This window comes from Rhipicephalus microplus, chromosome 6, assembly GCF_043290135.1.
Source record: "Rhipicephalus microplus isolate Deutch F79 chromosome 6, USDA_Rmic, whole genome shotgun sequence".
Lineage (NCBI taxonomy): Eukaryota > Metazoa > Arthropoda > Arachnida > Ixodida > Ixodidae > Rhipicephalus > Rhipicephalus microplus.
Genome location: NC_134705.1, coordinates 23,718,160 through 23,733,233, shown reverse-complemented (window position 1 = coordinate 23,733,233; position 15,074 = coordinate 23,718,160). Strand labels below are relative to the sequence as shown.

General features: G+C 44.1%; 1 long non-coding RNA gene across 1 annotated transcript in view; it reads right to left on the bottom strand.

The window, feature by feature from the left end:
- Positions 1–576: 576 nt before the first annotated feature.
- The window catches only part of LOC142764744 (uncharacterized), a 49,502-nt gene continuing 35,004 nt past the window's right edge, over positions 577–15,074 (bottom strand). The window contains exon 3 of the long non-coding RNA XR_012883854.1: positions 577–652. This is a non-coding gene — a long non-coding RNA (uncharacterized LOC142764744). The remainder of the gene's footprint in view (positions 653–15,074) is intronic.

Sequence of the window (15,074 nt, the reverse complement as noted above, 5' to 3'; positions counted from 1 at the left end):
GCCATGTCCATCCATCCATCTATCCACGTTTAAATTGACATAGGTACCCAATAAAGTGGCTGGGGGGGTATCTGTCGTGGTAGCTCAAGTGGTAGAGCATCGAACGCGTTATTCGAAGGTCGCAGGTTCGGACCATGCCCACGGCAAGTTATCTTTTCACCCGCTTTTCTTTCTTCTCATTTACATTACAATTGGCCTAATAACTTCTCCACTACCTTCCTAGAAATATTGTTTGTTAGATCTCATTAATATTGTGTAAAACACGAAAAACGAGCCCTAGTATACACTCGTTTCCCTTTATATATATATATATATATATATATATATATATATATATATATATATATATATATATATATATATATATATATATATATATATATATATATATATATATATACAGGATTGACAATCTTGATTAAGGCCAGACTCTGGCTGAAACCTCGAAATAAACCATGTTGTGACTGCTCACGGAAAATCTACTTGTATATTTATATATATCTATTTATATATATATATATATATATATATATATATATATATTTAAAGGGCTTACACTCACCTGAAGTGCAATTTTTAATAAAGTACAATGTCTTGTATATTGCGTCCTCCTTGGATTGGTCGACAGGTTTAGCAAAATTTTGATAATCCACTGAAAAGAGAGCGTTCAAGGCAACAAATGAATTATAATATATATCACAATAAAAATATAGATTAGAGCGAAGTAATGTGCTCGTTTTGTGCGTACAGACTGCAGGTGGCGCTGTGAAAGAGCGCTCGACATTCTGCATTATTCAAATAGAATATTCACTTAAAACTAGGACACCTTTTACGTACTGTATTCTGACAGGCACTATAACATTATTGGGCTGGTAAAGTATGAAGTGTGATCTAGCATCACTTGTCTGTTTTGCCAGTCAAAAACAAAAATAAAAATTTTCACTGTGCTCTTAAGTGCGAGGCGCACTACTGTAAAAATTTCCGTCTCCATCGGCATGACATGCTTTGAAGGATCACGTAAAGGCTGCGTCGTGTGAGGCGAGAGCACGAGAGTAAACTACTGCGAAATTAAAGAACGCCACCTGTATTATAGGTGTGAATAAATGAGGAGGTTCGCCTGCTTTGGCTGCAGGATTGACAACCGTCGAAAGCACCACAATATGCAGTTGCTGCCTTTAAAGGCCTCTTATATGGCATATCGGGGCTTCATGCCACTGTGCCAGACGTACGAAACGAAGCTCTTCATACGCGCCCACAACGTAGAATACTCCATGAAGCCTGGATTGTGAAACCTACTACTGGTAAACATTCATTGCCTGCAACTATGGCGCGCAGAGAGTACTTCCGTAAGGAAGATTTCTGCTTCGAAGTGGTGCTGAGACGTTCGGTCGGTTGCAGAAAGCGCCCGCGGAGGTGGTACCCGTGAACTCGCCGTAAAAGCATTCATTGTATTGAAAGGTTTATCACTGTTTTACTAACTTAGGATTGAGAAGATTGAAGAAACATTAGAGCTGGTCGTTTGTGCCTAGATTAGGGGTAACTTACACTGAGTACTGTATAGGTGTGGTAAAGCTGCGACATCATGGTACTATTAACCGTCCATCGGCTTTCGCTGTAGCCACTTTTGTCGGTGAAGGAAGTTTTCCAGAACTCACCAGCTAGAGTCTAACTCTTCTCGGTGCTAGGAGGACACACACTTTTGTTAACAATGAACATTGATGTTGTGCAGTCGTGACGCCACATTTCGAGATCGGAACTCGAGATCTTTAGTGCTTCATAATCGCTTAGTCACAGCTAAGTTGCAACTTGGAATAGCCACGCCTTTTCAGGGCTCGAGCAGCTTCCGGCTGTTCAACCTGTGGACCTTGCTCTGCTGCCAATAATATTGCGTCCCCCTTTCTCTCTCTGGTAGTTGCCTAGGTGTGCCAGTTCGTCATGAGAGAGTTGCTGTTTTATTCTCCCCATACTTGTCGCCAAACGTCGGTATGCGATGCGCTCCGTTACACGCGTTCATACTGCTCGGTAGACCAACTTTATTTTTCCCGGAATGCGTTGCACCGTCGCGACGCCACCATCACACTCTCCTTAACTCCTTATAACTCGCTATTCAGCTCTTCTCTCAATTTCACCGGTCCTCCAACACAAGTCTTCCCCCTTTTCACTGAATCCACCAGACTTGTGCCTCTGCTCCCTCTTCGCTCCCTTTTTACTTATTCACTCGCCTAGCTTAGCTGTACTGTGCGTACTCTCCACTCACTCTTCGAGCAACCGCTCTAGTCCCTCAATAAATTTTGCCTGCTTCGTGTATAGCATTGGGTGACTATTCTATTGCCTTGATCTGCTGGTATCTCTCTCATACCCCTTTCCAGCTCTGGCAAAGTGATGAACGCCTGCGTATTTTTACAGAGTACTCTTTACGGGCCAAAATATCAGGGTTATAAGTAAAACAAAGTGGGACGTTGGGCAATATCGGGCCTGTTGCACCAAAAAGTTAGGCAGGTTGGGTGGTTGGTGCTACGCTCTGTCATCCGTTTCTTTTCATTTGTGTGTTTTAAACACAAAAATGGTTTATGCAGGCGTCCACAACGCCTTTCCTGACATATTTCGGCCACGACATGACTTTATGAACTATTAGCTAACAGACTGCAAAATATACCTACAAAACCTTTTGTAGCCGGGCACCGAAATCGTTTCTTGCTTTCAAGCCAACGTCCTCTCACTTCACATCATACGCGGCACGACAACCACTGATTTATTTATATGCGGGGTTTAACGTCTCAACACCATCATATGGTTATGAGAAACGCCCTCGTGAATGGCTCCGGAAATTTCGACCACCTGGGGTTGTTTAACGTGCACCCAAATCTAAGCAGATGGGCCTACAACGTTTCCGCCTCCATCAGAAATGCAGTCCTCGCAGCCGGGATACGAACCCGTGGCCTGCAGGTCTGCAGCCGAACACCTTTGCCACTTGACCACCGCAGCGGGGCGCGACAACCACTAGGACACAAAGTTTCTATTGTCGAGCTTCCTACCATCAACCTATTTTTGTACACCAATTACCAATAGTAGTTCTCAAAACGTAGCCAAATAAGCGCGTTTTCGTTGTTAGTCGTGAAATGACGCGAAGGGTGCGCGCACCTTCACGGGGCGTGGTTGCTCGTGTGCGTGCACTTATCTCGTGATTGAAGGGCTTTGTACGTCTTGCGCTTCTACAGCACGTTTGCTTTGAATTACAGTGATTAAAGTAAGCACGAAGGTAACTTAGCTCGCGGCGACATTGACTAAAGGAGTGCACTGCTTCACAACGAGAAGTAACATTTATGGCAGTTGATCTTGCTCGTCCTGTGTGTACTTTTCCGTTCGTTTCGAGCTTCTTTCGTTGTGTTTCATCAGCGCGCCTAAAATTTTGAACTTTGACAATTTATGCTCGTTTTGTGTATTTGGTGCGTGCTCTCTGTTTGAAGTGCACGCTGCAAATTAGGAGCTCCTTGCCGTTCTTCCCATGACAACAATTTGCTGCTGCAGCATTTATTACTTCGCCCTTGTGGCGAAAGAATGCAAAATAAAAGCTCAATTGGCCGCGTTATTATACGTTCCTTATCCATGTCGTACAAATAATTCCATTAAGTGATAAGGCATAATTTTTCTCTGCACTGTTTTTCTTCGGAAAATAGATAATTAGGGATGACTAGATTAAACAGGCGATTCAGACGCATGTCAGGAATTTCTATTATTTTAACAGTTTCTTTGCACGTTCAAATCGAAGTCCGTTTTTCAGTCTTCTGACAGCGTGAAAGAAAGCCTACATATATTATGCAGGTTTGTGAACAAATGGTTACTTGAAAACTAGAGCTCTTGTGTGGCCCTCACCTGTCGGTATCCGTGTTTGTTCATGCTAAGGAAATACTGATATGAATTAGAAATATATGAATTTTTCTATAAACAAAAAGCATTCATACCGCGAATCCTAAACAGAACATTGTAGTGCCTGAGAATGAATCAGATGTATTTTAATACCGCAAAACTATAAACGCTACAATATCAAAAGGGTGGCATTTAAGCCATGTGTCACAGAACAGTGACATTACGGTGTGACAACAACTTGCTACGTATTAGCGGCTTACCCGTTTTTTGCTGAATGTGCGCGTAATAAATGACGACAGATGTCTGGTTTTCTGACCCCGACAGTAAACTTTGGTATTTTCGTTGCATGTAGGATACAGAATTCGCAAACTTTGTGCAACAGTGTTGACTTATCGGGACTACCTTCATAGTGGGGAGTGAAGGGGGAGGGGGGGATTTTCTTGCTGACGCTAAGTTACGAAATTTTCGCAATCAATAAATAACTTCACACGTGTTATGTGGCTCCGGCGCATGAAGGGCGTTTACGCTACATATAAAAAAAGCTTCCAATGTCCCTTTTGTGACGTCCCAAAATCGATTCAGTACAGCTTTAATTATTGATACAGAAACAAAAGCTAGTTGGCTGTGTTGCATACTGACACTTCAGCGGAAGCACTCGAGAACACAGATGAAAAATCACAAGGACCAGCGCAAAATAATAACGCACATTTCTTCCATCAGAAAGCACAACCCATACACTTTTCAGCACCTCATGATTACTGCGCACGAGCAAAACGGCATAGTACAATGAACGCTTCTCAACAAAATGTGTCAGTACACCTTTCTTCAGAGATTGCTCTCAACGCAGTGGTACATGAGGGGTAGCGCTGGTAGAGCACTGCATGTGCTCGGGCCGGCCAGAAAGCCCGGGCTCAGCCCAGCACGCATTGTTCAATCGGGCCTCGGCCAGGCTCGAGCCTATGAGCTTCCGGCTTGAGTTGCACCCGGGCTTCAGTCAGGCCCATATTAAACTCGGGTCTCATATGCAGGGCGTTTCAAAAATGCACCCAATGTTGATAAATATTACAGAAGGAAGGCATCTTCATGCTACCCACCTGCGGACTTCCTTTTAATTGGTAGAAGGCCGCTTCAGATGTGTACAAACTTAAAATTGAGAGTAAATACACAAATAAAAACAATTACCTTTTCACATTGTCTAAAATTACCTTTTCATCCAGGGCATTTTCGAAGTGAATGGTAGAAGCGCCGTTAGCTACTTCGGTTTTATTTTCGCCGGATAAATTAGCAATATTTCATTGATATGCGGTAACTATTAGTTGCCGCCTTTCTAAAATTTCAAAATGGCTATATAGAGTATTCTACGGAGAACTTTCATACGTCTATTTGACTTAACCGGCTAGTTCCACAATTGTTTTATATTTTTCTATATACTGCCATTTCAATGTCTGAAGGTTCCTTCTGCCTAAATAAAGGAAACGCCGCAGGTAGAAGGCGCTTGCCTCCTCTTTGTATTTTTTAAATAGCAATGAACCCATTTCTTGAAACACATTGTATATTGATATAATGAACGTAGTTATAGAAACCTAAAGAACGTGTCTATGCCATTTTGTTTTGCTGTTTTGTTGGTTTTAAAAAGCCGAAGCGGCCCAGGTTATCTAAAATGCTTTAGTCGAAGGCTTTGACCAACTTAGAGCACCTGGCATGCATTAGCATGAACTAATACTGCAAAATGCATAACGGTATTGCAAATTGCTCCGTCGGCATGCTACACTACATCTCTTCAAGAAACATGTCACAACTCTATTGAGACGTTCCGTATCAAATCCTACGTAAAAATATGGACTCCGTACAGTATATCTTGATGAAATATACGGAAAATTACTAATGTTTATGGAAGTATACGGAAGTTCTATGGCCAATACGGAAGCCTTTTTATAAAAAATATGAAAGGATACGGGAATCATGTAGGATCATTCATGTACAAAATCATGTAGAATCACTCATATGATTCACTGGCATTCACGGTCATTCACTCGTCATTCACGGGCAGCCCAGGCAACAAAAAGGCTTTGAACAATAGCTAATCATCTACCTTGCTTTATGTAAAGCGCTGGTGGTGGAAGCGGACAAGGTTTCCGGAATCCTGGTGAAAGCCCCGATACTTTGTTGCCACGTCTCTGAGCTGTCGATACTTGTTTGACTCGTCGGGCTGAGCGCGTGTTTTTCGAGGCATTCAGCGCGACTAGGAATAAATCAGCTAAATCAAGAGCAACGCCCCCTAAAATTTGGTGACGTGAAAGCTCTGCTATAAAACCAACGCTTCAGCCTACATAGGCCATCATTCGTGGGTAGTCCAGGCCGCAGCAAGGCTTTACATGGCTGATAATAATTTTCCTTGCTTTATGCAGGCATGTGAACAACTTCTGCTTTAAATATTCAGCTTCTTCGACTGCTCAGTGAATGAGAAGTGTTGTGTGTGATAAGCCGTCACCGGCTTATCACACATAACTGTGGGTACTGTGAAAGAAGTGCCTAAAGCTTTAACGGAAGTAATTGATTGAGTTGTGGGGCTTAACGTCCCAAAACCACTATTTGATTATGAGAGACGCCGTAGTGGAGGGCTCCGGAAATTTTGACCACCTGGGGTTCTTTAACGTGCACCCAAATCTGAGTACACGGGCATACAACATTTCCGCCTCTATCGAATATGCAGCCGCCACAGCCAGGATTTGATTCCGTGACCTGGTGTTCAGCGTGATTTCATTCACCTTATTGATAGCTCGTGCTGCAGTTTATGTGTACAGGCTCTTCTTATGTTGTCGGAATGGTGTTACCACAAGTATCATCCACTACATTTTGTTACAGCCAACTTCATTACTGCGATAGAAAGTATGATGATCCCCATTGTGGCTTCTAAAGTACCTCTTGATTGATTTGTGGGGTTTAACGTCCCAAAACCACGATATGATTATGAGAGACGCCGTAGTGGAGGGCTCCGGAAATTTTGACCACCTGGGGTTCTTTAACGTGCACCCAAATCTGAGCACACGGGCCTACAACATTTCCGCCTCCATCGGAAATGCAGCCGCCGCAGCCGGGATTCGAACCCACGCCCTGCGGGTCAGCAGCCGAGTACCTTAGCCACTAGACCACCGCGGCGGGGCTAAAGTACCTCTTAATGTTTGTGGCAAAACTAACATCGACGTTTCTAAATACACATATTATGACATGTTTTGATACAATCGCTTAATCTGAAAAATGTTATTTCATCGCCTATTCGTGTAACGAATCGTTCAGAGTCGACTCTTGATCACATGTTGTGCAGCGCGGACTTTGTTGTATGGGCAGGTGTAAACGCAGTTGCTGTTGTTGTTCACAATCCTAATCAAGGTCGACAATTGTACTTTGCTGTTTCTACCCAAAAAAAAAACTAAGTCTGTTTTTCACGCATCTGTCCTCAAACAGACACGTGTAGACTATATTTCCGTGCAAAGAATACTTAATGCTACAAATTTTGATGTCCTCTATGATGAAGACGTAGACATCGAGTGTGACAACATCGTTTATTGCAGTGTAGATGCCATCGAACAATCCACGTGCAGCTTTTAGCGCCAAAATATGAGCATGCCATATGTGCATGGATGAATAGAAATATACTTGGGGGTCTGAAGCTGACAAATTCTAATACAATAATTGAAAAAAAAACAAGAGGAGCATTAAACACTGCCTTCATCATTTAAAATTGTACAGAAACAAATCAGTAGCGGTGATAAGAAAATCTAAAATCTTTATTAGTCTAGTGAAAAAAGTAGGCAGCACGACAGAAATTCGGCCAAATATTAAAGACGTCACTGCCATGTGTATCAAAGAACGCACTGCACGAAATAACCCAATATGTGTAGTGGCCTACGACTTTAACAAACACTTTACTAATATTGGTCTCAGCCTTGCGATTAAATTCCCTACTTATATGCCCAACTTCAATGCATCATCAAGGGATCCTCTTGATTTCTACCTTTGTGAAGTGATAGAGAATCAATCCGACAATTTATTAGCAAGTTGCCAGGGAACAAGGCAGATGGCCATGACGCTGTAACATCAAGGATTTTCACGAAAATTATTGATGTCTTTGTGTAGCTTATTTCGTCCAATTTCTTCATGCATTTTCTTCTAAAACTTATCTTAACATACTGAAGACTGCTAAGGTAGCACCTGTTTACAAATTTGGTGATCGTAATCTTCGGGGAGCTACATGCCAATATCTGTCTTGAGTAGTATTAACACAATCCTTAAAAAATTATTTTCGTTGCCACTTAGAACTTCCTATGAGATCAGAAGGCACTTTGTCCTCAGCCACACAGGTTTGTTGCTAACATGTCTGCTTCAAATGCTCTACCAATGCTCACGCATTATATTACTTCTGCGCTACATGAAAATTTCATAGCAATAGCAGTCTTTTGAGACGTAAGGAAGGCATTCAATGCAATTAGCCACTCCATTTTGTTGCAAAAATGCATTCGTTTGGAATCGCAGGCAACCCACACTATTTATTTTCTCGATATTTATCGACACGTAAGCAAAAGGTAGTCATTTATAACATCAGTTCATCTTAGAGTTATAATAAATGCAGGATGCTGCACGGCACGGTATTAGGACCTATATTGTTCTCTCTCTATGCCAATGATGTTCCGTAATGCGTGCATGGGTCAACGGCATTGATGTATGTGATTGATTGATTTGTGGGGTTTAACGTCCCAAAACCACCATTAGATTATGAGAGACGCCGTAGTGGAGGACTCCGGAAATTTTGACCACCTGGGGTTCTTTAACGTGCACCCAAATCTGAGAACACGGGCCTACAACATTTCCGCCTCCATCGGAAATGCAGCCGCCGCAGCCGGGATTTGAACCCGCGACCTGCGGGTCAGCAGCCGAGTACCTTAGCCACTAGACCACCGCGGCGGGGCGTTGATGTATGTGGATGACAGTGTTTTAGTTTTTACTGGGCACTCCGTAGACGCGCTACAAAAGGACTTGATGACCGATTTGTCGAACATTTCCAAATGGTTTGCGAAGATTTAGCTGACTCCTAATTGTACTAAAACAAAATACGTAGTATTTACCTATAGCAAGAAACACACTGATACTCAATTTTTTTACCCAACAATAAGCAACGTTTCTATTTACCAAGTTCCTTCTTTTATATATTCGGCCATCATTTTGAATGAGGAGTTACACTGGCATGAGCAAGTACAGAGTGTGTGTGCAAAGACATATGGCTGCTATACTATAATAAAGCCTCCAACAGCTCCTCAAGGACAGCATCACATATATACACCTGCCTATTTTTACAACCGACAGCGGCGCCGCACATTCGAATAAAATCAATTCCCAGGGTTGTGTCATGTGTACTTGGACGAATTGTGAATTCTGTAGCAAACACTTGATTACCTAGGGACACTTCTGCCGTACAAACTCCAATGGGACACAAGGCGTTACCGCCACCGCTACAAAATGCTGTCACTTTCCCCCAAAGAAACATCACCTTGCGTCCTAAACGGCGTTTAAAAGCCACACTCCTAATGAAAACAGTAGCACCAATGTCCACCGAGGCCATCATACGCACACCATTAAAGAAAACTCGCACTTTGCTTTTGTAAGTAAGCAAAGGTTGAGGTATTTTTTTTGCAGCGAGTTAACGGTGACCTCACCCCTGTCGGCCGTGCTGTCTAGTTTTCCTGGTGTGGTGATGGTGGGCAGTGACGTGGCGACGGAGACTGGTACGATCGAGGTGCTGGAGGTGGCGTCGCACTTCGATCAGAGGCAGGAGAGTGGTTGGGCTAGTGTCCGTGCTAGAAGCTGCTACCAGGTCGTGAATTGGTTTGCCAGTGTCCTTGAAAAGGTAAACAGCAGGTTGATGCTTTAGTGGTGGCCACTGTTCGTAACGTGGGTTGTGTGAACGAGTATTCACATGTGACCATTCATACCACAGCTGTAGCACACAGGTGCAGGACGAGGTCGTCGCCGTTCTTCGAAGTGTCCAGGTATGCTGTCACGTCTACGAGCGTTTGCGTAATTGCGATATTCAATGAAATCAGTTGTCGGCCGGTGACATGAGCGTTCGGAACAAAAACGCTGAAGGTATTGCGATCGCTCATAAAAGGCCGGACTTGGCGGCTGAGTACACAGGAATCCTGTTAGTTCAGCGGCGTTGACAGATGGGTGTTCAGGAACCCCAAGCTGTGGGGCAGCAGCGTCCTTCGGGAAGTAAGATGAAGACGTGGCACCTGCCCTTTCGCGTGTCACTTCTCTGTTGTTTGTCCCCAATGTTTTGAGTATATCTTGCTGTGTTGTGTACCCGTCGTTTAAAATACCTAGTGTTTCAAGACATTTCTTATTGTATAATTGCCGATAGTGCAAACTTGTGTGTTGTTTGATCAGACGTATTTGAGAATATACTTTTGTTTCGTTAACACCTCTCGGCTCTGACACTTTCTTTGAACCACAGCCGGCGTTCGCTGGCACGCCATATAGAACTACAATTAAATTGCGTGTGCTTTCGTGGTGCAGTTTAGTGGGCCGATTATTCAGCATTGCAATCAGCCTGGCTATTGCTTCCCTCACTAATGGGACTAGTGACAATTATTCTGGCGTCAGCGACAGGACCTTTTTGGTGCCCAATGTGCCGAAGTAGTGAAAAAAGCCTCGAGTTGTTGATAGTTTTTTCTGAATAATTTTAGTTGGTTGCATGGTTCTCGCTAACGAGTGTGCAAAGTGTTTTAATATACGGAGTTAGGCAGAAATGTTTGTGCACGTGGCTCAGCTTTATTTGCGAGGCACCATGGGTCTGCCAAACTTAGTCGCTCTTGATAGAAAGATGCGTCTTTATCGTGTCGAGCTACGGAAGTGGGTTAGCCAGAGAGAAAAAGTAGAACGTAAGAGGGCGAAAGAAAAAAAAAGAGGCGAAGGAGCGGCAGTTCAAAGAAGAAACAGAAGACCAATTGAAGTTGGAACTGGAGAAAAAAAGGCTCGCAGCTGAGCAAGCGAAAACGTTGAAGAAAGGGGAATGAGCAGCAGCTTGAAAAAAAAAAGAGCAGCAAATCGAATTGGAATTAGAGAAAGGAAAGACTGCTGCTAAGAGGGCGAAAAAGAAAGAAAAGCGAAGGAGTGGCAGTTAAAAGAAGAAAGAGGCAAAGGAGTGACTGCTGAAGGAAGAAAAAAAAATGCAAGAGAGGCTGATGCGAACCAAGAGGGCAGAGAGGGAAAGGCAGTGGCCGCACAAGTTAGAACTCGAGCAACTCTATTGGCAACAGCGAAGTTAAACTCCCGTCCAGTTCAGAGTTGAAAGCAGCGAACTGGATGATAATGAGTTCCACTTGAACCCAAGCAAAATGCTTGTGGCCTTTCGTGAGAAGGACGTCTTTGATGCGTATCTTCACAGGTTTGAGACAATTGCAAAGAGCCAGAATTTGCCAGAGCATAAATGGGAGAGTGCCCAGGTAGCACAGAACGTGCGGTCAGTTTTGGGGATGGATTGGCAGTACCTGGCCCAAGAATGACCCAGGTATGCCAATGTACCGCCACAAATGGCTGTACCAGCCGAGTAGAATGGCGATGTTGAACCAGCATTCATAACTTTCAGCCAATATGTGCTGTTCCAGTGTATTAGAACAGCCACATTGGGCGTAATTGTACCCAGGTATGCCAACGTACCGCCACAAATGGCTGTGCCAGCCGATTCGAATGGCGATGTTGAACCAGCATTCATAACTTTCAGCCAATATGGGCTGTGCCAGCGTATTAGAACAGCTACATTGGGCCTAATTGTACAAGTAACTGTCAGTTTGGGCGGAGCTACGCAATTAGTTCCGCATTATTGACCCGTCATTTGAACGTTATGGCCGGTGTCGGCTAAAGAGTCAACTTTGTTGGCATAACATTTCACCAGTATAAGCCAATTTATGCATCTGCTGCTTTTTGTTTTTTGGCGCTGTTTTGGTCCCACTTCACGCGCCAATTTTCAAGTGTGAGAAAGTATTTTGCTGGGCACATGAGAAATATATTTTTGTCATTGAATCATGCACAACTACTGTATATGCATGATTGTTGATTGAAGTTGAGCAAGATAGACTATTTTACTGGGGAAAATTTTTCAAGTTTGTCTACTGTCAGACATCTGATGCGGTGCTTTCCCAGATAGAAATGGTGAAGATCTGTACGATGAAGCAAGCGCTGATGCCGCTGCCGTACGCAACACACTTAGTCGTGAACCGGTGCACGCGTCGGCGTTAGTGCTGTCACATCACGCCAGAGATAAATTACCAAGCGCCTTGGGCGTCGCAGACATCGGACATATATCGTATCGTATTGTTTGTCCTGCTATGCTACCACCGCGAGTGATTTGGTTCTTTTGCGTTCACAGTGCTGTATAAGTTAACCGCACGCAAGTGCTTGACGGGTAACAAGATGGGTGGGTTTCAGTTGTCGGCGAAGTCGGGCCTTCGAGGAGGGGATATACCTTCTAAGCGTGCTATTATAGAGCGGTAGTAAGGGTCAACGCGTTGATGTGACGGAAGGGTAGAAGGGCGGCCGGATCTTACCCAACTGAGACTTGCGATGGCTAATGGTGCGGTGGAAAATGGTGATGGTGGGCTATTATGGTTGGGTAGAGGGCTGCGAGAGAGAGCATCAGCATCTTGGTGCTTCTTACCAGACCTGTAGGCGACATCAGAGTTGTGCTCTAGTAAACGAAGCACCCAGCGGCCAAAACGACCCGATAAGTTCCTTAGCGACGAAAGCCAGCACAATGCTTTGTGGTTGGTAACGACTGTGAAGTGGCGGCCGTGGAGGTATGGACGAAATTTTTGTACCGCCCATACATCAGCAAGGCAGTCTTGTTCGGTTATTGTATAATTTTTCTCGGCAACAGTCAAAGCACGACTGGCATAAGCGATCACACGTTCGCGTGCGGTGTTGTCACGCTGCAGTAGAACGGCACTGAGACCATGACCACTTGCGTCAGTGTGAAGAATTGTGGGTTCACCTGGATCAAAACGACATAGTACCGGGTCGGATGTCAGGGCTTGCTTCAACGCCAGGAAAGCCCTTTCACAGTCTTCGGACCAGACGAATGCCGTGTTACTTGCGAGCAGTTGATGGAGCGGAGAGGCAAGCCTTGCGAAATTGCGTATGAAGCGCCAAAAGTAGGATGCCAAGCCGAGAAAACTGCGCAGGTCCTTTTGACGCAACGGATGGGGAAACTCGAGGATGGCGGCAAGCTTTTCAGGATCCGGTCGAATGCCGTCTTTGCTGACTAAGTGCCCTAGAACTTTGATCGTCTTGCTTGCGAAGGTGCATTTTTTCGTATTCAGCTGTAAACCAGTTTTTGCAAGGCAACCTAGGACTTCTTCGAGACGTTGTAGATGTTGCGAAAAGGTAGACGAAAACACTATGATGTCGTCTAGGTAGCATAAGCAGGTTTTTCACTTCAGGCCACGCAGTACGCTGTCGATCATACGTTTGAAGGTAGGAGGCGCGTTACAAAGTCCGAAAGGCATTACGTTAAATTCATATAGCCCATCTTGGGTGGTAAAAGCCGTCTTCTCTTTGTCAGATTCGGACACTGGTAATTGCCAGTAGCCAGAACGCAGGTCAAGGCTCGAAAACTACTCTGCGCCATGCAACAAATCTAGTGCGTCATCAATTCGTGAGAGAGGGTAAACATATCTGCGCGTTATTTTGTTCAATGCCCGGTAATCACCGCAAAAACGTACCGTTCCCTCTTTCTTTTGCACCAACAGAATTGGCGAAGACCACGGACTCGAGGAAGGACGTATGATATTTCGTCTAAGCATATCTGATACGTTTTACTCGATTATCTTTCTTTGTGCGAGAGACACGTGGTATGGGCGCCGGTGAATTATTCGGGAGCCGTCAGTCTAAATTCGGTGAGTCGCAGAAGTTGTCATACCAAGGACAGCGGAATGAACGTCAAACAAAGGGCGATGTCTGTTCAATAAAGTCAGCGATTCCTGACTCTGGGCTGCTGTCAAATCAGGGCTTATCGTCACCGATAAAGGAGTGGGAGAGTTGAGTGGCGGCGTGCTTGGCTCTGGTAGGTCTTCTTGACTTGGAAGGGCAACAATTGCAACGGGATGTGGCTACATAGCGCATGTGACTGTTGATCCACAGGGCAACAATAAGGGTTCTGGGGTCTGATTTAACGCCGTAATAAAAGCAAACCCTTCAAAAAAAACGAACAAGGCCTGGAATGATCAGAATGCCTCGATGTACCGTGTTTTCAAGTTTCAAGTTTATTCAACAACGATGTCAGTTTACAGAAAAGTGCGTACAGGATTGGTAATACACACAAGGAGCCCCAAAGTTGGAAACTGTCAGGGGGGCTCCCATACATGATGTTAACGGGAGAAGAAACAAAATATACAACATTCAGTTGTTACGGTATCTTCAGTAAGAAAAAAAAAGCACAGTGCGAAAAAACGAAAGTAGAAAATACATATATGTTTAGCAAGGCAAAAAAGAAAACTCTGAAGAACAAACAAGCGCAAGTTATAATACAAAACGTAAGGACAATATAACATGTAGCAATTGTTATCGCTACATTAAAAAGCAGTTGCTAAGATGAAGACAACTGTTGCGCCCCGCCGCGGTGGTCTAGTGGCTAAGGTACTCGGCTGCTGACCCGCAGGTCGCGGGTTCAAATCCCGGATGTGGCGGCTGCATTTCCGATGGAGGCGGAAATGTCGTAGGCCCGTGTGCTCAGATTTGGGTGCACGTTAAAGAACCCCAGGTGGTCAAAATTTCCGGAGCCCTCCACTACGGCGTCTCTCATAATCATATGGTGGTTTTGGGACGTTAAACCCCACAAATCAATCAATCAAGACAACTGTTGCAAAAAATATTTCTTTACTTGGTTTTTGAATGCATGTTCTGTGGTTGATGATTTTATTACGTAAGGAAGGGAATTCCACAGCTTGATTCCCGTAAATGTGGTAGTGAACTTGCCGTAGTTTGTGCGAACTTTAGGCAGAAGGCGGTTATCAAGCTCAGAAAACCTAGTAATATTATTATTTACAAGGCCTTCCAAGACAATGCCATCTATATGCACATTACCGCGAAAAAGCCTATACATCACAACTGATAACTTCAGCTGAAAGAGGTGATAAAGAGGATGTATATTTAAATTC